General features: G+C 48.1%; 1 long non-coding RNA gene, 6 other non-coding genes and 1 pseudogene across 7 annotated transcripts; 6 read left to right on the top strand and 2 right to left on the bottom strand.

Annotated features, from left to right (window-relative positions):
• The first annotated feature begins 3,341 nt into the window (after positions 1-3,341).
• On the top strand, positions 3,342-4,654 carry LOC132653680 (uncharacterized). The gene is made up of 3 exons (XR_009591465.1): positions 3,342-3,660; positions 3,857-4,061; positions 4,143-4,654. It is a non-coding gene; the product is annotated as an uncharacterized LOC132653680 (long non-coding RNA).
• On the bottom strand, positions 3,691-3,762 carry Trnaa-ugc (transfer RNA alanine (anticodon UGC)). The gene has a single exon. It is a non-coding gene; the product is annotated as a tRNA-Ala (tRNA).
• Positions 4,045-4,116, top strand: Trnad-guc (transfer RNA aspartic acid (anticodon GUC)). The gene has a single exon. It is a non-coding gene; the product is annotated as a tRNA-Asp (tRNA).
• Positions 4,655-6,585: 1,931 nt separating the features above from the next.
• Positions 6,586-6,658, top strand: Trnaf-gaa (transfer RNA phenylalanine (anticodon GAA)). Its single transcript has one exon. It is a non-coding gene; the product is annotated as a tRNA-Phe (tRNA).
• Positions 6,659-7,073: 415 nt separating this feature from the next.
• On the top strand, positions 7,074-7,145 carry Trnad-guc (transfer RNA aspartic acid (anticodon GUC)). Its single transcript has one exon. It is a non-coding gene; the product is annotated as a tRNA-Asp (tRNA).
• Positions 7,146-8,334: 1,189 nt separating this feature from the next.
• On the top strand, positions 8,335-8,406 carry Trnaa-ugc (transfer RNA alanine (anticodon UGC)). The gene has a single exon. It is a non-coding gene; the product is annotated as a tRNA-Ala (tRNA).
• An 11,200-nt stretch (positions 8,407-19,606) lies between these two features.
• On the top strand, positions 19,607-19,678 carry Trnaa-ugc (transfer RNA alanine (anticodon UGC)). Its single transcript has one exon. It is a non-coding gene; the product is annotated as a tRNA-Ala (tRNA).
• Positions 19,679-20,590: 912 nt separating this feature from the next.
• Positions 20,591-20,971, bottom strand: LOC110554568 (large ribosomal subunit protein eL22-like; annotated as a pseudogene).
• Positions 20,972-26,604: the final 5,633 nt, after the last annotated feature.

The following is a 26,604-nucleotide window of genomic DNA, read 5'->3' on the forward strand; positions in this document are numbered from 1 at the left end:
CCCCCTTAGTGCTGGGATTGCAGGAGTGCACCACTGCACCCAGCTGGTAAAACTGAAAGGTTAGGATTGAACTCATGACCCCCCTGAATGCTGGTATGGCAGGCCTGTGTGTGTCATCGTGCCTGGCTTTGAAATAGGGAAACTGACAAGATGGAAGACAAAAGAGTTTGGTGGCACATTAGAACCTCCAAGAGGGAGTTATTGCCCTGGAGGACAAGCTGTTATAATTGTACAGAAAGACTCCAAAGGCTGTTAAGTTCAGTGTCCACAGCCCCACAGTTTGTAGCTTTGAAACTGGAAAACCCAGGTGAATTACTCTAAAATTCTGAGTCAATAAAGAACTTAAAAACCAGCCTGGTGGTGGCACACACCTTTAATTCCAACACTCAGAAGGCAGAGGCATGCAGACCTCTGTGAGTTTGAGGCCAGCCTGGTCTACAGAGTGAGTTCAAAAACAGCTAGAGTTGTCTTGAAAAACAAAACAAAAAGAAAAAAACCTTCAGAAACCTAAACAGCCCAGTCTCCAAATGGCCAATGAAATGGACTTCAAAAGATGAAGTGGAAGTGACCAATAACAAAGCAAAAATGTGTAGCCAGGGCTTAGTAGATGACCCAAATGACAGTCGGCTACTCTCAAAGGACCTGGCTTTGATCCCCATGATGACCAACAACTTCTGTAACTCCAGTTCCAGAGGATCCAGTGCCCTCTTCTGGCCTGCCCAGGCACTCCACACATTGTATAGTGACAATAAAAGTAAAAGTCAACCTTACTAGCCATCAGAAAAACGCTGACCAAAACTACATAAGAGTGGAGCGCAGTAGTGCACGCCTTTAATCCTGGCGCTTAGGAGGCAGAGGTAGGCAAACCTCTTGTGAATTCAAGGCTAGCCTGGTCTGCAACATCCAGGACAGCCAGGACTACAAGAGAAACCCTGTCTCCAAAAACCAAACCTACATGAGAGGTTGGAGAGGTGGCTCAGCAGAAAACATCACTTGCTGCTTTTTCAGAGGACATGGGTTTGGTTCTCAGCTTCCAAATGGCTGTTGACAACCATCTATAACTCCAGACCCAGGGAATCTGGTTGATTCTCTCTTCTGGCTCCTCAGGCACTGGGCAAGCACATATAAAAAACAAATCTTAGCTACATTAGATTTCACCCCCGTCAAAATGGTATTCTACAAGACAGTAACAAATGAGCTGTGTCTTATGTTGCATGCCTTTAATCCCAGCACTAGGAGGATCAGAGGTAGATCTCAGTTCCAGCAGAGTCTAGGCCAAAGGCAGTCCTTGCATGTGGATGCCGGGAATGGGAACGGGAACCAGTCTAGTCTCTATGGAAGTCAATATGGAGATACCTCAGAACCCTAGGAACCCCTAAAACAAGGCCTAGCAATGCCTGCTGAATATTTACTAGAGGATTCCAAAGCAACACATCACAGACAGGCTAAGCTATGCAACCGGCCTGGTGCCCATCAAGGTAAAGAATGGAGGTGAAGAAAATGTGGTTTATGTAAGAAGGGGGTTTCTTTCAGCCATAGGAAAAAGGAACAAGATTAACAACTAGGCAGAATAAGCCAACCAGAAGAAGACAAATACTATGTTTTCTCTTATTTGTAAATCCTAGACTTTATAAATATATAAAGCCACACATTGTATGTGTGATTTGAAAGTAAAACTGGGGACCAAAAGGGACTAATGAGAGAAGAGGATGGTAGAAGGAGGGGGCCTGTGCCCAGTACATTTATAGAATATATGAAAATTTGTACTATGAAACAGTATAATTTTTTAAAACGAAATTAAGGAATTTAGGGTTTATTTCTTAGTTTTTTTGAGACAGGGTTTCTCTGGGATAGTCCTGGTTATCCTGCACTCACTTTGTAGACCAGGCTGGCCTTGAGCTCACAGAGATCTATCTGCCTCTACCTTCCAAGTACTAGGATTAAAAACGTGCCACCATGCCCAGCTTGGGCATTGTGTTTTGAGACAGGGTCTCATTATGTAGCCCTGCTGTCCTGGAACTCTACATAGATCTGGCTGGTCTCGGATTCCTAAAAGTTGTCTGTCTTTGCCTCCTAAGTCCTGGGTCAATTGTCAATCCTGTTGGCAATCGCCTTTATCCAGCCATTTTGAAGGCCTGTGTCTCGTTTTTTCTGTTTCCTGTTTTGAAGTGGGATCTCATGTAGCCCAGGCTGGCCTTGAGCACACTATGTAGCGGGCATTGAACTCATGACCCTGCCTCCACCTTCCGACAGCTGGGATGACAGGTGTGAGCCACCACACTTGGCTTAAACAACCTTACGCTACACCTGATCTGTCTCCATCCTCCCAGCAGTAAGGGAACAGGTGTGCACTAGGTCTGCTGGCCCAGTGTCATTTTCCCGTGAGCTTGGAGACTAAGTCCTGGCCTTCTGGTGACTTCGCCACACACACACACACACACACCCCTTAGCCACCCTGCTTTGTCCCGGAATGCTCCCGAGCTGTTGGACAGCAGCTAGAAGACCTGGTCTCCCACCTCCACTATTGGCATTGGTGAATCTTATGCCTGTCTTCCCCCAAACCTGCCCAGACTGGGTCAGCATTGCCAGGTGGTTATACAGGCCTGCCTTGGGAACAGGAGAGATGCTCACCCTCTCACACAGGCAGGAAATGCAAAGCAGTCGTTTTCCAGGTGCCATCCCCAGTGCCACATAAGCCAGACTGGGACGCTTCATCCTTGGTGAGGTTCAAGGCCATCCCTGTGGCTGGTGAGCAGAAAGGGCCAGAAGCACCTCCTTGTGTGCTAGTGAGAAAGGGTCTCTCACAGCCCAGGCCAGCCTCAAAACCCTGTCAGGTGCTGGGATGACAGACATGCATTACCATGTCTGGTAGTGTGAGCTATTGTGCCTTCTAGCTGAGCACTCCACAAACTGAGCCACACCCCAGCCTTCAAATATGTCTAAATGGATGGCTTTATTTTTATTTTTATTTTTTCACATTTGTTATACAACATTTTGCCTGCATGTGTTTCTGTGCACCAGAGCTCACTATACGTGGTTGCTGGGAATTGAACTTAGCACTTTGGAAGAACAGCCAGTGTTCTTAACCTAGACGTTTTTCAGCCTACTGGCTCTCCTCTGGGAAGGCATCCATGCCATCCTCGAAGTAGAGGATAAAAAGTTGGGGCTCCACCTTGGTGACAGGCTTCAGAGTGGCAGAACAAACCTAAGGACCAAACAAAGCATGGGCCCCTGAGTTAGGCTGTTACATAGCTGTTTATAGAGTCGGCCAGAACCGCCCCTGCAGAACTGCACGTGGCCGCTAGAAGGAGCCTTAGAATCCTACCCACAGTGCTCCGGCCTTCCGGGAGCTTCCAAACCCCAGTTCTACCCGCTTCGGTCCCCATGCGCTAAAGCCCAGGCGCCCAGATGCCTTCTGGCTCTGTAACTTCAAAGCTCCGGCTTGCCGCTTCAGGACACAAGCACCCGCCTCCTCCGGTTCCTGCGGATTTCGTGGATGTCACCGCGTCCCCCGCAGTTCTGTGTGTCTTCATAAAACATCCCTAGGATTCCTGCTGCTGGCCTCGAGCTGGAATTTTGAGTTTCAGAAAGGCTGAGAGTCCTTGCGCGGACGTGGCAAGGTTACTGGGCTACTTACCGATCTATTTGTTTGGAGACACGGTGGGTGCAAAAGAGGAACCCGTCCGAGCGTGGAGATGCCGGGGATTGAACCCGGGGCCTCATACATGCAAAGCATGCGCTCTACCACTGAGCTACATCCCCTGGCGCTCCCTTATTTTTCCGGAATAGGTGATGGAGATCAAATGCACGCTGCTCTGAGATTTGATTTTTTTTCTTTTTTTTTTTTTCATCTCAGTTCCTGATGTTGGTGTAACGAACTAAGGTCTTCGGAGAAAGAGAGGGAAAGACGGAGGGAGAAAAGGTCAGAAAGGACAGAAGAAAAGAGCCGGGGAAAAGGAACGTGGAGAAGAGCAGGAAACATGTTCCCGCTGCGGGATTGGTCCCTCTATAGGTGTTTGTCTGTAAAACCTCACTTATGGCTTTTCCTCGTTAGTATAGTGGTGAGTATCCCCGCCTGTCACGCGGGAGACCGGGGTTCGATTCCCCGACGGGGAGGCTTCACGTGTTATTTTGAATTTTAGAAATCCTATGCTCCACTGCCATGGATGGGTGGAAGACGCTCAGAAAAGAATCTTAACTCACCTTCTGCCCAGCAGTACTCCTCCTTCATCGGCCTTGTAGGAACCCCCTGAATTTGATCGTGGATAAAGCGAACCCCCAAGAGTGCTGTTCAAAGCTCCTTACTTCCCCCAGATTTTCTTCCACCTTATTCCATTTTTGTCCCGAAGATTGGCTTTATTTTCCTTATTTTTAAAAGACAAATAAGAGCACGCAAGAACAATTTTTTTATTACTTTTTTTAAGCATGCGCTAAGGAAGCGTATACATCAGGTGTCCACCTTCACCAGGGTTTTGTTTTCTAATTCTTGGTTGGCCTGTAACCCCAGCAGACCTTTAACTCCAGGAATAATCCTCTGGCCTCAGCCCCCCCAGAGGGTGGCTTACAGAAGTTCATCTCCTCCGCTCCCATTTTTTTCTCCTGGTTTAATTTTTATTTTGTTTTTTTGAAACAAGACTTTATGTATCCAAACTGATTTTGTTTTATATGTGTTTATCTTATGTTATGTGTCGTAGTGTTTTGCCTGCACGTAAGTGCAGGACGGGCGCGCCTGCTGCTTGTAGAAGTCGGTAGAGGGATCAGATGCCCTGAAACCAGAGCTGATGGTTGTGGGCCGCTGTGTGGATGCCAGGAACGGAACCAGCCTGATCTACTAAGTGAGGCCAAGGCTACGCTGGGCAACTTAGTAAGACTATCTCAAACTTACAGTTTAAAAGGTCTGGATGTGTTTCAGGTTGGGCCAGGCATTGGTTGGGCATTTCCCTCAATCTCTGCGTTATCTTTATCCCTGCACATGTTGTAGGCAGGTACATCTTGGGTCGCTAACCCCTGACAGTATTAACGATGTTCTGCTGCGCTCGTAGACAGGAACCTAGCATAGCTGTCCTCTGAGAGGCTCCACACAGCAGCAGATCAAAACAGATGCCTGAGACTCACAGCCAAACATTGGGTGAAGTGTATGGTGTCTTGTGGAGAAGTTGGGGGGAGGGGGGAATAGAAGGACCTGAAGGTGACAGGCACTCCACAAGATCAACAGAGCCAACTAACCAGGGCCCAGAGGGGCTTGCGGAGACTGAAGCACCAACCAAGGACCATGCATGCATGAACTGGAACTAGACCCCCTACACAAATGTAGCTCAGGCTTCATGTGGGTTTCCTAGAAAGGGGAGCAGGGGCTGTCTCTGACATGACTCTGTTGCCTGCATTTTGATCACTCTGCCCTGGAGGGGTTGGCTCTACAGGCCACAGGGGAAGGGGACACGCTCAGTCCTAATTGGACTTGATGAGCTAAGGGGGTGGGTGGACTCCGTGGTTTTTTGTTTGTTTGTTTGTTTGTTTTGTTTTTTGTTTTTGTTTCTGTTTTTGAGGAATAAGGGAGGGAGGAGGGGAGAAGAGGAAAAGAAGGTGGGACCAAGAGGAGAGGAGGGAGGGGGCTACGGTCGGGATGTAAAGCGAATAAATTAATAATTAAGTAAAAAAGAATTCTGGGTGTAGAGTGTTTGCCTGCCATTCACGATGTGAGGTGGGTCGGGAGCAATCACTCCTGTTTTCTCTAGCGTTCCCCAAACGTGAAACGCTCTCCATGCTGTCCAGGAAAACCCAGTGTGTTCGTGGACAGGTATACTGGCTGTGTGAACTCCAGCTGCCAAGCCACGACAACACCCCAAAGTCTGGGAGTGTTAAAAGACAGAGGGTTACGTCCACCTTGGGTCCTTACTTCCTCGCCTCGATCCCCAGTGCAAGCCTTCCACTTCCTGCTTCCCCAAGAGAAGGAAGCAGGCAGGGCCCACCCCCACCCGCACCTGTTTTGTTTCCCCGTGCTTCGCAGCTGAGACTGCGCGCAGATATGTAGACCAGGCTGGGAGGTCGGATCTGAGTCAGGTGTGGCCCTGCCCAGGCGGAGCCTCATCCAGGGAGCGTTTGCTCGCCCGGTTGGCGTCTGTGACCCCTGGGCGCCTGGAGGCTGACTGCATTGAGGGGTGACCCCGGTCCTTCTCCGGGAGGAGAGTGGGGAGCGGGAGGAGCGGAACTCTGAGCCAAGACAGGGCTCATTGGAGCGTTGGTAACTCGCTCAACAAACACGCTCTAAGCACCCACTAAGCGGTGCCAGGACCGGGGTCTTCCGCGCCGAGGCCAGCGTGGGTGTCTACTTCCAGTTAATAGACAGGGGAGACGATAAATACGTTCTCAGTGGACTGTACGGCCCGGGGTGCCGGAAGGACGCTCGTAGATAGTGGCCGTAGGGGACACGCGCGGACCACACCACGCGGGTGACTCAGCAATGAGACAGGTGGAGTGAATTTCTAGGCATCTTAGCTCGGAAGAAAATAGCAAAGAGCAAGAAAACAAGAAAGCAAAAGCATAGCAACGACAAGAAGCAGAGAAAAAAGTGGTGCACCAGCGGCTGCCGAAATAGCTCAGTTGGGAGAGCGTTAGACTGAAGATCTAAAGGTCCCTGGTTCGATCCCGGGTTTCGGCAGGTTCCTTTTTTCTCTTGTTTTTTCTTTCTCTTCCTGCCGAAGTTTTCAATTTATCGAATATTTTCGTTTTCTTTCCACACAAAATCACGGTGTATCGCGTGCTGAACCAGAAGGTGCTGAAAACTTTCTCCCTGATCCCCTTTTAGGGTGACTCTAGTGTTCCCTAAAGCAAGCGCCATGCGCTCCCGCGCGTGTCAGCCTCTGTGATGGTTGCCGATGTCTGTCGGTGAACGCTGGGGTCCTTTGTATTAATGTCTGCGGTATGCACTCAGCGCTAAAAGGAAAACCTAAGCCGACACTTCCAGAGTGCGGTTCAATCCAGTGGGACTTTTTTTTTTTTTTGAATACAAATTAGTGTCATGGAATTAAAAGAATCTTAAAGGAGCTTCTTGCCAAGCCGCAAACCAGCTCTCTTCCTCGTTAGTATAGTGGTGAGTATCCCCGCCTGTCACGCGGGAGACCGGGGTTCGATTCCCCGACGGGGAGATCGGTGTTCTTTTCTTAGCAATTCCTACTGTTTTTAAAAGCTTCTCTTCCACCCTGTTTAAATTCATCAGCTCCCTGAAAAATAACTCCCACCCTCAGTCCTGGTCTCCATGCTCTAACACATGAGCTCAGCCCGGGAAGCAGGTCCCAGGACAATGTTTCCCCAGTGCGAAGCCTCGGTGCTCTTGGTCCCAGCAGTCACTAGATGGAGATCCTTCCGTTCAGCTATTCCCCTGTGGGATTCTTTAGAGAGGTTGGGTGGTCGGTGAAGAAGGCGCCAACCACGAGGGGAACCGGGAACGTCATCTCTCCACGCCGAGGGAACGGCGAGTGCCAGCGTGCTGTGGGGAGGAGAGGCACCTTGCTCCTGAGCCTCGCCAAAGTCGTGCACCCGTCCTCTCCCAGGCCTCGGGCCCAGAGCTGAAGGGGCCACGCCGGTTGCGCGCGGAGCCTCTATACCCGTGAGCAGCGCAACCTCCATCACCTGAGACCCAGGGTCCACACGGTGCGGGGCTTCACACCCGGGCCAGGGCCACGACGGTGGAGGATGCAGCAGCCCCTTTTGGTGTATAGCCCCCTGCAGGCGCCATCAGGCTCTGTCCTTGTTGATTGCCCCAGTGAGCGGCCCGGGTTAGGTCTGTCGATTGTCTCCGAGCCCCACGGGAAGCTCAGAGAGGTCAAGTCACCCCAGCGGCACGTCCAGGAATCTTGCGGATGACGTCAGGCCCCAGTTGCTGGGAGCACGCGGATGGGTAGGAGTGGCTTCAGGGCACGCTGTCCACCCTGGAAGTGATAGGCAATCCCCGGCGGTAACTCTGGAGGCTTGGGGGTGTCTCCTCACGGCTCTCAGTCAAAAAGCAGCCCCCTCTTCACCGAGATATTGCGGTTTGAGTTCTTGCTCCGAATCTGAGTCGTTAGTGTGCAGTCTGAAACTGTTATTTGGTTATTTCTTTATCTATCTATTTCTTTACTTTCTCTTTGCTCTTTGAAACGAATACAATTTTAGCTTCTATCAAGGCCCTAAGGAACACGTGTTGGCGAAATACAGGCGGCGATGTTGCTTATCCCTTCAGAGCCTTTGAAATCAAAACCCACGATTTTAATTTGGAGGAAAAGAGGGAAGAAAGTAAGGTGTAGTATTATTGATACCATGTAGGAGGGATTTTCGGGGCAGTCACAAGGGCAGCTGGGGGATGTAGCTCAGTGGTAGAGCGCATGCTTTGCATGTATGAGGCCCCGGGTTCGATCCCCGGCATCTCCACTTTTTGCCCTCCTGCAGAGGTCTCGGCATCTCAACAGCGCCACCAAACACGTTCTTGGAAACGTCGCTATTGTGATGACCTCTTGGAACTCAGAATTTCACATTCATTCTTACCCTGAAATGTGTGAAAATTTGATTATGCGTCTCTGGAAGAGAGAAGAACGGGCAGGGCAGCGGGGCAAAGCGATGCCCAGACGGCTCTGATAACTGAACCGCCGCAGAGCCAGAGGAAGAACCACCCTGGGATTTTGCATGTCGTGGCTCCCGGACACCCTATGACACTGACCTCCAGGGGGCAGGTGTGCAGGGCGCTCCAATCCAGCTGTCCCGCCCGGGACCTGGCTTTGAGCTGCAATCGCTGGTACCTGATTAGAATGAGTGACAAGCGCAGTGGGCTTTTCATGCTGAGAGACGCACGGAACCCGCATGTCTTACCATTCAGTTAAAGGTGCACTTTAATACAAAAATAAAATAATAAAAGATTCCATGTGTTCTACAGATCAGGTTGACAGCACAGTGTAGTGACCTCTGTCACCGCATTCCTGTCATGTGACCGGACTTCTCTAAAGTGCTAAAAGCAAGCAAGCAAGCAAAGAAACAAATAGAAAGGAAAAAAAAAAAAAAAGGAAAACAAACAAACAAACAAAAAAACTCTAGGCTTTGTTTCTATTTGTTTCTTTGTTTGAGACAGGGTTTCTGTGTAGTCACGCCTGTCGCTTTGTAGATCACACTGGACTCCAACTCACACATGTCCACCTGCCTCTACCTCTGCAGTGGTGAAATTAAAGGCATGGGCCACCACACTCTGCAATTTACTTCTTTCTTTGTTTTTATTTCCTTTTTGAGACAAGATCTCATTTAGTGGCTCTGGCTATCCTGGAACCCACTATGTAGACCAAGCTGAGCCTTGAACTCACACAGATTACCTGCCTCTGCCTCCTTAATGAGTGTAAAGGTGGGCACCACCATGCCTGGGCCTTTATTTTGTTATCTATTTCTTGTGTATCAGTTTTTGTCTGACTGTTTCTGTGCATGTATCTGTGGAGTGCACAAAGAGGCCAGGAGAAGGTGTGGATCCCCTGGAATTAGAGTTCCAGGTGGTTGTGAGGGGATACTTGGGTTCTGAGACCTGAGATCCTTCCTCTGCAAGAGAGGCCAACGCTCTTAACCACTGAGCCACCTCCCACAAAGAGAGGCAGCTTTTCTTACTGCACTTTTGTATCACCTCGGTTTTGCTTGGCTCTCCTCATTCCTTCCTCATCTGCCATGTGGGTGTTGGGAACCAAACCTAGGTCCCCTGCAAGAGCACTAAATATTCCTATCTTTTGAGCCAGAAGAAAATAATATAATGTTCTCCCAGATCCCATCCCTGCAGAAACCCTTCCATTCCAGTAATCCCTTATCTGCTTGCTTGTGCTCTCTCTCTCTTTCTCTCTTTTGAAAGGGTCTATCTATGTAGCCCTGGCTGTCCTAGAACTCACTGCATAGATCAGGTTGGCCTCAAAACTCACAAAAGCTCTACCTGCCTTAGCCTCCCAAGTGCCTGCCAGGATTAACATCAAGTAACCTGTCACTGCTATTCGTTAATCCCTCTTTCTTCTTCTTTTGGATCCCCTAATCTATTTTTATATATTTACAGGGTTTTTCTGTGTAACCTTGGCTGTCCTGGACTCGCTTCGTAGATGGATCTGGCCTCGAGCTTACAGTGATCAGCCTGCCTCTGCCTCCCTGAGTGCTAGGAAAAAGGCTTATGCCACCATTCTTTATTATTTTTGATGTGTTTATTTTTATGTGTGTGTTTGCTTGCATGTATGTCTGTGTACCACCTGTGTGTCTAGTGCCTGAGGAGACCAGAAGAGGGTGTCAGATCCCCTGGAACTAGAGCTGATGCTCTCTTTTAACCACTCAGCCATTCCTCCATCTTATTATCATATCCGTGACAGGGTCTCACTAGGCAACCCTGGCCTGGACCTCACTACGTAAACCAGGCTAGCCTCCAACTCAGAGCTCCTCCTGCTTCTGCCTCCTGAATGCCGGGCAAAGTTTTTATTTTTGAAACGAGATGCCTGGCATGACTCACCATGTAGGTGCTGACGCACTGGCTTAATGAGCTTGCTGAAGGTTCTTTCTCCCTAATGTCAAAATGTTTGAAAGAAGTTGATGGTTATTTTTAAAATGATCTGTCCAGTCTGACAGGAAACTAATTACCTGCTTCTGTTTTACCTTTATCTTTTCCCAATAGTCAGGAAGAGGGAAACCAGCAGGGGAATCATTAGGCTTGTACTAGGAATGGGGCTTCTCCAGAGAGTTATGAATCTTTGAAAATATGCTTTTTCAGTCAGGCTTGTTGGGCACTCCTTTAATCCCAGCACTTGGGAGGCAGAGGCAGGTGAATCTCTGAGCTTGAGGCCAGTCTGGTCTACAGAGCCAGTTCTAAGACATCCAGGGGCTACACAGAGAAACCCTGTGCTGAAAAACCAAAACAACAACAAGAAGATCTTAATATAGGCTTATGCATGCTGTAGGGGTCCCAAAGAGTGTGGGTAAAGGCTCCTTTATCTTGTTTTGTTTCATTTATTTGTTTGTTTGCTTTGTTTTTGTGAGGGTGGAATAAGATGGGAACGGAGTTTGAAGTTACTGTCTCTTTACAGGGTTGCTAGGAAACCTCAGTGAGATGACTGGGTGGTTCCTGAGGGTGCCTGCCAGGGTTGCAACTGCCCACAGAAACACAGGAGGTGTTTTTTACACTTTTACTGTAAATAGTGTGAGATTCTCATTCTTAGGTGATGTGTGCAGGAAGGAATAAGGCCACACCCAAGACCAGAAGCATTCAGCCCTAAGCCTGGTTCACTGTTACTTTAACATAAAGTATCTGTATATGAATGCAATAGAAATTCTATAGAGGCAGACAATATTAACTATTGGATTTCATTTACTCATTTGATTTTATAGCCAAGGTCAGGCCTCAGCTCACATAGGAGCCATCCTGGGATCTATGTGTTTCTAATTTTGGAAAATTTGAAGAATTACTTGATTTTTTGGGCTTTTTGTTGTTGTTGTTTGGGGTTGCTTAGTTGTTTTTATTTGCTTGCTTGCTTGCTTGTTTGTGGGATAAACACAGAGAAACCTTGTCTCAAAGAAAGAAAGAAAAAAGAGAAAGGAAAGGAAAGGAAAACACACAGAGCACACAGAGCTGAAATCTGATCTTCAGGGTGGGCCATGGCCAGGTCCTATGTAAGCTGAGGCTGTGCTCAGCCTTTCTATGTTTGTTCATAAACAGAAAGCAGAACACAGAGCCCTGTTTTTCCCTCTCCCTTCGCTCTAAAAACTGAGGCCTGCCCCTGGCCCTGGTAAGCTTGTCTGCTTACATAAGCCATGACAAAACAAACTTCTGGCTCCACCCCTCCTTTTCTGGAGAAAAACACCAACTGACCCTTCTGCTTTGCCCTGTCCCCGTTACTGGATACAGTCACACACCAGGTTGACCCATCAGGGACCCACAGACAGCAGTCACCCATCCCCACCCCATTCCCAAAGCTTGGGCCCCGACAGGAGCAGGTGTCCTCAGCCAATCCCTCCCTATTGCAGGCCCTTTTCTCTGTCCCCACTGGTGGCAGCTCTGAATAAATTGTCCCTGGCAGCCTGCAAAGAATGGTATACAAGGTATACAAAAATAAATAAAGCTTCAGATTTCTTCCTATTGCTACGGTGCTGCTGTGTTAAGACTGTTCAGAACTTTGACTTTAAGCAGTGGAGCTCTGATTTATTGCTCTAACTCTGGTAGAACATTCCACTGTATGATCCACTATCATGGCTCTAAACTCAAGATTTTAAAATTCCTTTGGTTTGTCTTTTAAGTATAGACTTAAAAATGTTTCTCATTGTGCTAAACTTACATACATCCAGCCTTCTGGATAGAGGGAAAGAAATTCCTCTTTCATGATATGTAGTCAAACTGAAAATCAAGATCAAATGAGCGCTTACTTCTTCTACGTCAGTGAAGGCTTCTGTCTTCCCTGAGCTTACATCAAAGAGTGCAGGCTGTTAACACAAAGATGTGTGTCTACTGCCTTTTTCTACAGTGTGTATTTCACAGCAGATTACAAACCATGGTGTTATTAAAATGTTTAAAACTTATCATCTAGCTGAGTGCAGTGCCCGATGCCTATAATCCCAGCACTTTGGTAGGCAGAGACAGGTGGATCTCTGTGAGTTTTAAGGCCAGCCTGGTCTACAGAGTGAGTTCCAGGACAGTCAAGGAAAGAAACTCTGTCTCAAAAAAAACAAACAACAACAACAACAAAAATTGGGGCTGCATTTGTGGGTAAAGGCACTTGACAACTTGAGACCCAGAAGGTAGAAGGAGATGACCTACACAGACACACACACACACACACACACACACACACACACAGTGAGGTTTTTAAACAATTCATGTGTCACCAGTTGTGGTGGTGCACTCCTTGATCCCAGCACTCAGGAAACAGATGCAGGTAGATCTTTGTGAGTTCAAGGCCAGCCTGGTCTACAGAGAAAGTTCTAGGACAGCCAGGGCCAATGTAAACCCGGTCTCAAAAAGAAAAAGAAAAATTTATGTCTCAACTTTCACAGAATTATTCCTTTGGGTCAAAAATATTCTCTCCTTTGACAATATTAGCATATAATTATAGGTAACAATGAGTTTCACTATATTTTTATGCGTGTAATATAATGCATTTTGACCATGTTTGTTGGAAATAAGATAGTCTATTCCTTACCCTCATTTCCCTCTGCCTTACCCCAGATTCTGTGAACATTTCTTCCTTTGCAGCTAACCCATGGCCAAATCTAGCCCTCAAGCCTTCCTCCTGCTCTCCCTCCCCCACCTCGGAAATCAGTGCTCCTTGATCTGAACCTTCTCGACTCAGGAAAAAGCTGATGCCACAAAGTGTGGAGCTCTTCGACTGTGCCTCCAGAGGAACTGGCATGAAAGTGGGGAGATGGAGCATGTTCAAGCCCCAGAAATGTCGGAACCTGAGATTTAAAATCTCATCCTATAAACGGAAGGTGTGGGACAAAGCTCTCTCCTTGTTTCTGTGCCCACCTCCGGAGCACATAACACAACCACCAGGTGGCTAAAGTGGTCAGTCATGTAGGTTGTCACCTTTTCTCGCTCCCTAGCCCCAGCCAATCAAACGCGTTCATCCTCAAAGACTTTCCCCACTGCCCAAGGTTTATAATGCCCCTGTTCCCAAAATAAAGTGCACATCTACTTCATCAGTGATCTTCTGAGACTTGCTGTTTATTTTGGGGTAAGAATGGCTGCCCTCCTCCCCGGAGGATTCACCGCTGGATCTCAGGCTTGACTTCCGACCAGGCAGCCACTGAGGAACCACGGCAGTCACCGCTGGAACTTGTCCGGCCACCTTGGAGCAGGTCCCCAGTTCGTCTGAGTCGGGTCGGCACCTGACTTGGTCTCGGAGTCCTGAGTTCAGCCTGAGAACCTGCATTTCAGCTGTGTACCAACTAGGCATGGGTAACCAAAGAGCCTTAACACACTGCGGTATCAAACTTTGGAAAGCTAATATAGCTGGGTATGGTCTCGAACCTGTATCCTCAGCTGGTAAGGATCAATGCAGGGCCAAGTTGAGCTACATAGGAAGTAAGGCTTTGGGAAATCCATAGGCAATGGTGAATGAAGTGTCAGCAATTCCTACGAATCCTGGAAAGATCCTGATCCACTGCACACAGTGTTGATCCCCTAGGGACTCCTAGCACACTATTTAAGTCTCAAAATGGATCTGAGGTTAGGGCAGTGAGTGCTTTGCCCTTAGCCACCCTGCTTTGTCCCGGAATGCTCCCGAGCTGTTGGACAGCAGCTGGAAGACCTGGTCTCCCACCTCCACGACTGGCATCAGTGAACCTTATGCCTGTCTTCCCCCAAACCTGCCCAGACTGGGTCAGCATTGCCAGGTGGTTATACAGGCCTGCCTTGGGAACAGGAGAGCTGCTCACCCTCTCAAGCAGGCAGGAAATGCAAAGCAGTCGTTTTCCACGCTCTTAACAGGGCTAAGCCGCAGTCCAGGTGCCATCCCCAGTGCCACATAAGCCAGACTGGGACGCTTCATCCTTGGTGAGGTTCAAGGCCATCCCTGTGGCTGGTGAACAGAAAGGGCCAGGAGCACCTCCTTGTGTGCTAGTGAGAAAGGGTCTCTCACAGCCCAGGCCAGCCTCAAAGCCCTGTCAGGTGCTGGGATGACAGGCATGCATTACCATGTCTGGCTTATGTAGTGTGAGCTATTGTGCCTTCTAGCTGAGCACTCCACAAACTGAGCCACACCCCAGCCTTCAAATATGTCTAAATGGATATTTTCAGCCCACTGGCGCTCCTCTGGGAAGGCGTCCATGCCATTGTGGACGTAGAGGACAGGAACTCTGGGGCCACATGTGTGCTACACATTGGTGTAGATGTCAGAGTAGCAGAACAAACCTAAGGGGAATAGCCACGGCAGGAAGGAAGTCCAGCCCCCAGGCATCTGGGTAATTCAACTCCCAAGAGGGTGCCCAGCTGGCAAACAGGGCTGCCTCTGCCAAGAAGACCCTCCTTCTCCCTCCCGTTTTTTTCTCATCTTATTCCGTTTTTATTCTGAAGATTGGCTTTATTTTCTTTATTTTTAAAAGCCAAATGAAAGCATTCGATGAGAAAGCATGCTTTAGGTGCCCACTTCTCCCCAGAGTTTTGTTTTCTTAATTCCTGATTGGCCTACAACCCCAGCAGGCTTTTTTTTTTTTTTTAAGATTTCTTTATTTAATGTATATGAGTGTTATATCTACACATAGAGCCTGTATGCCAGAAGAGGGTTTTGGATGCCATTATGGATGGTTGTGAGCCACTGTGTGGTTGCTGGGAATTGAACTCAGGACCTCTGGAAAAGCAGTCAGGGCTCTTAACCACTGAGGGATCTCTCCACCCCCTCCCCAGCAGGCTTTTAACTCCAGGAAAAACCCTCCTGCCTCCACCTCCCCAGTGCATGGCTTATTCCCATTTTTTTCTTTTCTTTTCTTTTTTTGTTTGTTTGTTTTTTTACTTTTTGAGATAAGACTTTATGTATCCAAACTGATTTGTTTTATATTTGTTTATCTTATGTTATGTATGTATGTGCACGTATGTATGTGCAGGACGGGCGCACCTGCTGCTTGTAGAAGTCTGTAGAGGGATCAGATGCCCTGAAACCGGAGCTGATGGTTGTGAGCCGCCATGTGGATGCCAGGAACAGAACCAGCCTGACCTACTAAGTGAGGCCAAGTCTATCCTGGGCAACTTAGTAAGACTGTCTCAAACTTACAGTTTAAAAGGTCTCAGGGTAGAGTGTTTGCCTAACATAGATTGGATCAAGAAGAGACTAGGGTTCCAGAATGGAGTAAGCCCTCCTTTTTCTTCTAAATCATCCCCAAACATGATACTAGTCCAGGAATCCCAGTGGGTAGATGGGCAGGTCTATTGTGGCTAGTTGTGTGGGTCCAGCTGCCATGCCATGCCAAAACTCCAAAGGCTGGGAGTATTTAGCAACAGAGAGGTAAGTCCTCCAGGACTGGAGGCTGCAAGCCCAAGGCAGTTCTCATTTGAGTGTGTGTGTGTGTGTGTGTGTGTGTGTGTGTGTGTGTGTGTGTGTGTTTTGCTCTTTCAATCTCTCCTTTTTTCATAGGACCCAACTCAATGACTCCACATAGTTGTAGCCATTTTTTTTTTCAGATCTATTTTATTTATTTATTCACTTTACATTCTGATGGATGCTCCCTCCTCTCCTCTCAGCCAGTACCCCCTCCCAGGCCTTCCCTCACACAGTCCCTCTCCCCTTAGCTCACCCCTTTCCCCTCCCAGAAGGGGGAGGCTCCCCATGGGTACTAACCCTCCCCCCCCTCACTACTGGCAGGACAAGGTGTGTCCTCTCCCAGTGAAGACAGGCAAGGCAGGGTCCAGTAAGGGGAACACGGTCCAGAGGCAGTGAAAAGGGTCAGGGATAGTGCCCACTATAGTTGTGGGGTAACCCACTTGAAGACCAAGCTGCACATCTGCTGAATATGTGTGAGGATGGGGGCGGGGTCCAGCCCATGAATGCTCTTTGGTTGTTGGTTCAGTCTCTGTGAGCCCCAAGGGCCCAGGTTAGTTGACTCGGTCTTTTTGTGGAGTTTTTGTCCCCACAAGGTGGGTCGCTCAGCCATTCCCCTGTCAGGCTTATGGGCCATGCCTCCAGAGGAATTGGCATGGGAACGAAGATGGAGCATGTTCAGATCCTGGAAATCTCACATTTGAGACTTAAAAAGCTCATCTTGAGAACGGAAGGGGTGGAACAAAGCCCTCTCTCCTTATTTCCTGTGCCTGCCTCAGGAGCACATGACACAGCCCCGGGATTACAGGTGGTCTCTCAAGGTTACAGGGTCAGTCACTTAAGCTTGTCTCCTGTTATCTTCCCCCAAGCGTTGCCAGCCTCCTAGTCCCAGCCGATGGCACGCATTCATCCTCAAAGCCCCTCCCACTGCCCAAGGTTCATAAGTCCCCGTTTCACATGAAATAAACAGGCCAACGCCATCTCAAGATCGTCTGGGACTCATCATTCACTCTGGGGAAGGGAGGGCTCCTCTCCTCCCCGAAGCAGTCACCACTGGACCCCAGAGGAATTGCCTCTGTGGCTGCAGAAGCTCTCCCAACTGAGCACTCAGCTGCAGGAACCAGCAGCTTAACTCAGTGGCTGTAACACTGAGGCATCAGGTACTGGGAGTTTTCACTGCCATCTGGCGCTGCCAATCTCATGAAAAAGAGCCAACTGTAACACGGTGGGAAAACTCTTTTCCATATCTTTGGTGCCATCCGGGAGCCTTGTGCGCGGACCTCACTCCATGCACTCCAGCTGTTGCTGAGGGAGGTGGAACTTGGGACTCCAAGATTCCTTCATTTCCTCCCAGAAGCCAGATTCATTTCCTTCCAGAGTAGCAGTGGTCAGCAATGGTGGCCACAGCCCCCTGTCGGAAAATAACCACGTTCTCCCAACTCTTCCGCAAGATTTCCCAAGCTCTGGAATAATGTTTGGCTCAGAGTCTGCATCTGTTTCGATCCACTGCTCTGTGGAGCATCTGAGGACAGTTATGCTGGGCTCCCCTCTGCAAGCACAGCAGAGTAACATTAACAGTGTCAGGGATTGGTTCTATCGCGTAGGATGGGTCTCAAGTTGGTTCAGTCACTGATCATTTCTTCAGTCTCTGTTTCATCTTTGACCCTGCACATCTTGTAGGCAGGACAAGTTGCAGCCATTCTTTAAAGTCACTTTCTGACATATTAGACATTGTCAGGGCTGTGACACATTTTGAAAGGGGCACTTATGGGACCTTGGTTTGATAAATTTTGCCTGTGGAAAGGTGACCATACCTATGGTCAAGACTTTTGGCTTTCCGCAGAACCATCATGTCAACTCTTGGGCACATCCCTTCCTTCCTCCACTCCCAGATCAAGGCCATCAACAAGGCCCCTACTTCCTCCTGAGCCCCCTCCTGCAGGCGTGGCCCAGACACCACAGCTGCCGGTTGGACCACGGCCACCCAGCCCTCGCCTCTCCTGCATATGTGGCTGCCTCCCTAGCTCGCTGCTCCATGCTCTCAGCAGCCCATCTCGGGTCCCTACTTCCTCGTCTTGCTCCCCAATACAAGCCTTCCACTTCCTGCTTCCCCAAGAGAAGGAAGCAGGCAGGGCCCACCCCCGCCCGCACCTGTTTTGTTTCCCCGTGCTTCGCAGCTGAGACTGCGCGCAGATGTGTAGACCAGGCTTGGAGGTCGGATCTGAGTCAGGTGTGGCCCTGCCCAGGCGGAGCCTCATCCAGGGAGCGTTTGCTCGCCCGGTTGGCGTCTGTGACCCCTGGGCGCCTGGAGGCTGACTGCATTCAGAGGTGACCCTGCCCTTCTCCGAGAGGAGAGTGGGGAGCGGGAGGAGCGGAACTCTGAGCCAAGAAGGGCTTGAAGACAGTGGCCTAGAATGAAATGAGTGGTGTGAAATCTCTAGGCATCATAGCTTGGAAAATCCGAGGATGCAACGCCTTAGATAAACCAAGGAGAGAGAAACTGTGTAGCGGCAGCAGCAGCCGGGGAAAGAGTTCAGCTGGGAGAGCACTGGACTGGACTGAAAACATCTAAACGTTCCTGGTTTGATCACGGGTTTCTGCAGATTTTCCTTTCCCTGAATTCCTTTCCAATTTGTCCGATGTTCTCTTTCTACACAAAATCCCGAGCATTGTTCACGGATGCAGACAGCTCCTGAAACTTAGCACTCCCACCCTTATAGGGTGAATCGACCTAAAAGCAAGTGACTTACGTTCATACACATATTGGTGTCTGATGTCTGCCGGTGAACGTTGTCTGCCTATGAATGTTGGGTGTTCATTTATTAATGTCTGCGTCCAGAATCCAGGTGGAAAAAATGAGACCCGGCTCACTCTATGCCTCCTTCCTGCTCCAGCCCCCACCCGGGGCCTTCTGAAGTCTGTAAACTTGGGACGTTTTCTTGTCCCTACACAGTTGAAAATCTTCGAGAACCGTCGCTATCCTTCCGTTCAGCTATTCCCCTGTGGGATTCTTTTTTACTATAATTTTATTGCATGTACATTAGTGTAAAGGTGTCAGGTCCCTTGGAATTGGCATCACAGGCAGTTGTGAGCTGCCACGTGGGTGCTAGAAATTGAACCCCTGTCGTTTAGGGAGAGCAGACAGTGCTCTTAACCGCTGAGCCATCTCTTCAGCCCCTGTTTGGCCATTTTCATATCCAGAAAATTCTTCCAGGAGGGGGCAGGTGGAGGGAGAAAGAGGGAGATTTGCAAGCAGGCTTATAAGCTCACTCATTGAGGTTGCACAGCGTCTCAAGTGTGAGGAAACAGAGAATTCTGGGCGAGGAACTTTGGGGTCCAGTCCTTATTCGGGAGGGAGGCTTTGGTTATTTCTTTATCTGTTTCTTTACTTTCTCTTTGTTCTTTGAAACGAATACAATTTTAGTTTCTATCAAGGCCCTAAGGAACACGTGTTGGCGAAATACAGGCGGCGATGTTACTTATCCCTTCAGAGCCTTTGAAATCAAGGCTCTGAAAATTACCCACGATTTTAATTTCGAGGAAAAGACGGAAGGTGAAGCATTATTGATACCATGTAGGAGGGATTTTCGGGGCAGTCACAAGGGCAGCTGGGGGATGTAGCTCAGTGGTAGAGCGCATGCTTTGCATGTATGAGGCCCCGGGTTCGATCCCCGGCATCTCCACTTTTTGCCCTCCTGCAGAGGTCTCGGCATCTCAACAGCGCCACCAAACACGTTCTTGGAAACGTCGCTATTGTGATGACCTCTTGGAACTCAGAATTTCACATTCATTCTTACCCTGAAATGTGTGAAAATTTGATTATGCGTCTCTGGAAGAGAGAAGAACGGACAGGGCAGCGGGGCAAAGCGATGCCCAGACGGCTCTGATAACTGAACCGCCGCAGAGCCAGAGGAAGAACCACCCTGGGATTTTGCACGTCGTGGCTCCCGGACACCCTATGACACTGACCCCCAGGGGGCAGGTGTGCAGGGCGCTCCAATCCAGCTGTCCCGCCCGGGACCTGGCTTTGAGCTGCAATCGCTGGTACCTGATTAGAGTGAGTGACATGCGCAGTGGGCTTTTCATGCTGAGAGACGCACGGAACCCGCATGTCTTACCATTCAGTTAAAGGTGCACTTTAATACAAAAATAAAATAATAAAAGATTCCATGTGTTCTACAGATCAGGTTGACAGCACAGTGTAGTGACCTCTGTCACCGCATTCCTGTCATGTGACCGGACTTCTCTAAAGTGCTAAAAGCAAGCAAGCAAAAAAAGAAACAAACAAACAAACAAAGAAAAAACAACAAAAAAACCTCACCTCAGAGCTAAAGGAAACTAGGCTTTGTTTCTATTTGTTTCTTTGTTAGAGACAGGGTTTGTCTGTGTAGTCATGGCTGTCTATAAGACTCGCTTTGTAGACCTGGCTAGCCTTGAACTCACAAAATTTTGATTGCCTCTGCCTCCCTTAGTACTGGGATTGAAGGGGTGTGCCACCATTCTTTATTTTTTTTTTTGTTCCTAAATTTTATTTATGAATTAATACAAAACATTCCAGACCAATGTGTTTTTGTTTTTTTTTTGACCAATGTGTCTTAATCCTCCTCCTCCTCCTCTTCATCCTGGTTAATCTGGAAGTAACACAATTCATAACTCTCTTTGCTGTTGGCAACAACACACAACCAGTCTCGAAGACTGTTCTTCAAATATTTTTTGGTGCGATATTTCAAATACCTTTTGGAAAAAGGCACCTCAGAGGTGACAGTGATCTTGCTCTTGCTCCGTTCGCTCACAAACCCTCTGCCAAGATTCCCAGCTTTCCCATTCACCTGATTCTCTCCTGGAGGAACTGCTCAAAATTGGCAGTGTCCATGATTCCATCTTCTACAGGATGGGTGCAGTCAAGGGTGAACTTCAAAACCTGCTTCTTTTTTTTGCCCCCCCCCCTTCACCACAAGCTTTTTCACTGGCACCATGGCGGCAGAGGAGGCAGAAAGGGAGCCATTCTTTATTATTTTTAAAGATGTATTTTTATGTGTGTGTTTGCTTGCACCACATGTGTGTCTAGTGCCTGAAGAGACCAGAAAACGGTGTTAGATCCCCTTGAACTAGAGCTGATGCTCTCTTTTAACCACTCAGCCATTCCTCCATCTTATTATCACATTATCATATCTGTGACAGGGTCTCACTGCACAACCCTGGCCTGGACCTCACTACATAAACCAGGCTAGCCTCCAACTCAGAGCTCCTCCTGCTTCTGCCTCCTGAATGCTGGGCAAAGTTTTTATTTTTGAAACGAGATGCCTGGCATGACTCACCATGTAGGTGCTGACGCACTGGCTTAATGAGCTTGCTGAAGGTTCTTTCTCCCTAATGTCAAAATGTTTGAAAGAAGTTGATGGTTATTTTTAAAGTGATCTGTCCGGTCTGACAGGAAACTAATTACCTGCTTCTGTTTTACCTTTATCTTTTCCCAATAGTCAGGAAGAGGGAAACCAGCAGGGGAATCATTAGGCTTGTACTAGGAATGGGGCTTCTCCAAAGAGTTATGAACCTTTTTTCTTCTTGTTTTTGTTTTGTTTGAGATAGGGTTTCTCTGTGTAGTCCTGGCTATCCTGGAACTTGCTTTGTAGACCAGGCGGCCTCTAATTCACAGATATCTGCCTCTCTCTGACTGGGATTAGGGTTATTTTACAGCTTAAAAAAAGTCTATGAGTGGTGGACTTCAGAGAAAGAAGGATGGATGCTAAGGACTCGAGGAGGAGAGAGCTAAATGTTTGATGGGGAATGGTTCCAGTTTTGAAAGATGGGTGGTCTGGTTCAGTTCTGTGTATTAGCACTTGGAAAGCTGAGGCAGGAGGATTCACTGGAGTTTGTTATCAGCCTGAGCTACAGAGTATGAAAGTCTTAAGAGAGCACAGGTGTCTGGAGAGATGGCCCAGCAGTCACAAAGACTTGATGTTCTTGCAGAGGACCAAGGTTTGGTTTCCAGCATCCACGGGGCAGCTTATAGTCATTTATAACTCCAGGGCCCATGAATTCTACACCGCCCTCTGTCGGGTACTGCATGCGCGTGGTACCCAGACCATACATGCAGGCAAACACCCTTACAAATAACATATTAAAAAAAAAATCAAATCTCTAGACAAGCAGGGGCTTAGTGAGTTGGCTTAGTTGAGCTGGCTTAGTGAGTAACGTGGTCGCTACAAGTTCAAACTGTGTAAACTGACTCCCCACTGTTGATCTTTGGCCTCCACACACATGACATAACACACCCCCACCCCAAATAATGCACAAATAAAATGGTTTTTGTTTTGTTTTGTTTTTGAGCTGAGCTTGGTGGCACACCAGCACTCTGGAGACAGAGGCAGTCAGAACTCTGTGAGTTTGAGGCCAGCCTGGTCTATGAGTTCAGGACAGCCAGGGCTGTTACACAGAGAAACAACTCCTGTCTGGAGAAAACAAAACAAAAAACAACAAACAAGGAAGGCGTGGAGGGAGTGCCACAGATGCTGTGTTTTGGGGTGTAGGGTCAAGAGGTACAAACAGTTCCCTTTTGGGGACCAGGACTCAGTCAAGCTGAGATTCATTGGGTTCTTTGCAGAAACCGTTTCAGGGTTATGAGGTATGAGCCTGAAGGGTTTAAGTTAGCCTGGTGAGGTGACTCCATTTTGAAATAAGAAGCCATCTTGACTGGGAGCTGAACTCAGGTACCAGGAAATATCACAGAAATGTGCACCTGGCAGAAAACAAAGTTAGCTCTCCAAGCAATGGCCTCCGCCTCCAGGAAATGTCACAGAATAAATGTTTAGTGAAAAATAGAGATAATCTCCCCTGGCAATTGTGATTATGTAAATGGTCACCTCTCTCCTATTCACCCAATTCTATAACGTCATGAACCCCCATGCTTTCTCCCATGGAAACATGTACACACACACACACACACACACACCCTGCTTGCTGTCATGGAAACCCCCTGCTTACAGTCTTTCCCTTTAAAAACCTGGCTCACAGTCCCACTTCTCTACTACTGTGTTAGTGAGACTTGGCTCCCGAATTCAATTGCTCTTGTAATAAAGCTCTCTTGCTCTTGCGTCAAGTCGTCTCCTGGTGGTCTCTGAGGGTCCCGTGATTCTGGTATTACAAGCCGGGCTGCTGTTTAAGAAAGATAGTCTAGCTGATTTGGGTGGTGGCAGCACACATCTTTAATTTCAGCACCCAGGAGGCAGAGGTAGGTGGATCTCTGAGTCCAAGGCCAGCCTGGTTTATAGAGCAAGTTCCAGGAGAGCCAGGGCTACAACAGAGGAACCCTGTCCTGAAAATACAGAAAAACAAAAACAAAAGAAACCCCAAGGTATTTTAATATAGGCTTAGGCCTGGTGTGGGGTTCCCAAAGAGTGTGGATAAGGGCTCCTCTGTGTTTTTTGTTGGTGGAATAGGACTTAGGTGGGGTTTGAGTTATTGTGTCTCTACAGGGTTGCTAGGAAACCTAAATGACTGGGTGGTCCCTGAGGGAGCCTGCTAGGGTTCTAATCCTTCAGGGTTCAGTCAATTCCACAGCAGTTCAGGAAGTGGGGTACTTTTACTGTAAACAGTGTGATATTCTTGGGTGATGTGTGCAGGAAGGAATGAGGCCACACCCAAGTCCATAAGCACTCAGCCCTAAGCATGGTTCACTGTTACTTTAACATAAAATATCTGTATGACTCAACAGAGGTAGCCTTACAGACAATACTGTCTGTATTGGATTTCATTTATTTATTTGAGGTTACTGGCCAAGGTAAAGAGAGAGAAAAACACTTCCTGTTTATGAATAAGGTTAGAAATGCTGGACTCAGTGGCCTCAGCTTACACAGGACCCAGCCTGGGATCTACATATTTCTAATTTTGGAAAATTTGAAGAATTACTTGGTTTGGGTTTGGGTTGTTTGTTTGGCCACACACAGAGAAACCTTGTCTCCAGAAGAAAAAAACCAAAAACCAAAAGCAAAGAAAAACAGGTAGCAAACAGTGTGATCTTCACGGTGGGCCAGGGCTGAGTATTGTGTGAGCTGAGGCGGAGCTCAGCCTTTCTATGCTTGTTCATAAACAGGAAGCAGAACACAGCGCCCTTTTGCACAAGAGGCCTTGATAACCTCGTCTGGTTACACAACCCATGACAGAACAGACTTCTGGCTCCACACTTCCTTTTGGGGAAAGGAAAAACACCAACTGACCCTTGGTCCCGTCCCCTATTACAGAATCCAGTCACACACCAGGTATGACCTTCGGAGCAGGCTGACCCAGCAGGAACACTCAGGCATCGCCCATCCCCACCCCCATCCAATCTCATGAGCAGGTGTCCTCAGCCAATCCCTTCCCTGTTGCTGGGCGCCTTCCTCTGTCCCCATTGGTCCCAGCTCTGAAGCAATGTCCCTGGCAGCCTGCAAAGGACGGATCTGTGATTTGTGTGTGGAACGAACTGCAAAAGGAATCCAGTGAGTCATGGGACTTCCAGCACATTCTCGCAGCTCCCATTCTAGGTCAGGAGGTTTGGGATTTTAATGCTGTAACTTGATAGGTAACTCCTCAGGCCAAGTAGGACTTGGAGACCTGTCCTAGGTCCCTTTCAGAAAACAGACCCTAGCTTCTCCATAGGGGACATCTGAGGATACAGGATTCCATGTGGGTGGCAGTGCCCGTCAATGTGACTTATCTATGAGTGTCTTATCCCCTCCTTAACCCTCAGGATTGTGACAGACTTGCTGGATGGCTCACTCCTGGGAAGCTGCTGTGCTGGGGAACAGCAGCCAGCTCTGGGAGGAGGCCATCTGCTCCTATCCTGCTCGCCTAGTGCCCTTGAAAAATAGGTCACCTCTGTTGAGAGAACACACTGATGGGTTATTAAAAACAAAACCAAATATACAGTTTGGATGTAAAGTTAAAAGGGGGATTAGGTAGGGGTGTTCAGGAAAGGTTGCAAGAAGCAAAGGGTGGAGGTATGGAAAAAAATACATCGTATGTATGTATGTATACAATTCCAAAGATTATATGGGAGGCTGGAGCCAGGTGTGGTAGTGCACGCTTTTGATCCCAGCACTGGGGAGGCACAGGCATTGGATATCTGTGAGTTTGGGGCCAGCCTGGTTTACAGAGTTCCAGGACAGCCAGGGCCACACGGAGAAACCAAAACATAAAAATAAAAACCCACATTTGACTTTTCCAGAGAACTTTTTCTTTGGGTGAAAATTTTTTTTCTTTTTGATAAAAATTACCAATTACATAACAATGGGTTTCATACATGTAAATGGGTCATACATGTAAAACAGTGTACTTTGATGTTTGTTGGAAATAAGAGAATCTATTATTTATACATTTGCCCTCATTTCTCTTTCCTTACCCCAGACCCTCTGAACATTTCTTCCTTTGAAGCTAACCCTTGGCCAGGTGCAGCCTTCTTCCTCCTCCTCTCCCTCCCCCACCTCTGAAATCAATGCTCCTTGGCTCTGAACCTTCTCGACTCTGGAAAAAGCTGATCCCACAAAGCTGGTGACTCAGACAAGAAACAGGAATCACGAGGCTGAAGCAAAGTCACAGCCAAATATAGCATGGTGTGTCTGGAAGCCAGTATCACTTTAGAACCAACCTCAGTGTTTTGTTCTCTTCCAAACTTCTGCCTGATATGGAGAAATAACTGACCTTCACAGAAATCTACCTCAGAAACTACCAAGCTTCCCCACCAAACCCGGAGAATGACATTTTAATGTACCAGTGGCATATGACTTCATTCATGGAAAATCACAGAAATTAAAAGTCCATTTTGACCAACACCCCTGATCTTGACTTTTTACGACTCCCTAAACCAACTGGGGAGGTGAACATGCCTGAAATCTCAGCACCTGGGTGGTAGAGGCAGGAGGATCACTGCCATGTTTAGAGTCCAAGTCTGGTCTACATCCTAAGTCCCAGGGCAGCCAGGGCTACATATGGAGACCCTGTCTCAAAAATGTCAAAAATTGCTGAAATTAAAGGCAGGCACCACTATGCCTGGCTATAGGCAGGGTGTCTGGGTATAGCCCTGTCTGTCCTGGTGCTCACTCTGTAGACCAGGCTGTCCCTGAACTCACAGAGATCCACCTGCCTCTGCTGGGGTACAAAGGCGAGCTCCACCACCACCCAGCTACAAGTGCAGTCCTAAACAGGGTTGTATGTCATTGAATGAATTAAGGGGCTGGGGGATGTAGCTTAATGAAAAAGTACTTGAGGTTTCAATTAAAAATCCGGGTTAGGCCTGGTGTATGGTTGCACCCACCTTTAATCCCAGCACTTGGGAGGCAGAGGCAGGAGGATCTCTAAATTTGAGGTCTGGTCAGCATAACATGTTCCAGGACAGAGTTACCTACTGAGACCCTGTCTCAACCACAAAAATAAGCAGGCTGGATATGTGGCACATGCCTTTAACCCCAGAGCAGAGGCAGGGGGGTCTCTGACTTTAAGGCCAGCCTGGTCTACAGAGTGAGGTCCGGGACGCCCAGGGCTACACAGAGAAACCCTATCTTGAAGAAGACAAACAAACAAAAAACCCAAAAACAAACAAACAAAAAAAAATTAAGGGCTTCAATGGGTTCAG

Source organism: Meriones unguiculatus, chromosome 4 (genome assembly GCF_030254825.1).
Source record: "Meriones unguiculatus strain TT.TT164.6M chromosome 4, Bangor_MerUng_6.1, whole genome shotgun sequence".
In the NCBI taxonomy this organism is placed as follows: domain Eukaryota; kingdom Metazoa; phylum Chordata; class Mammalia; order Rodentia; family Muridae; genus Meriones; species Meriones unguiculatus.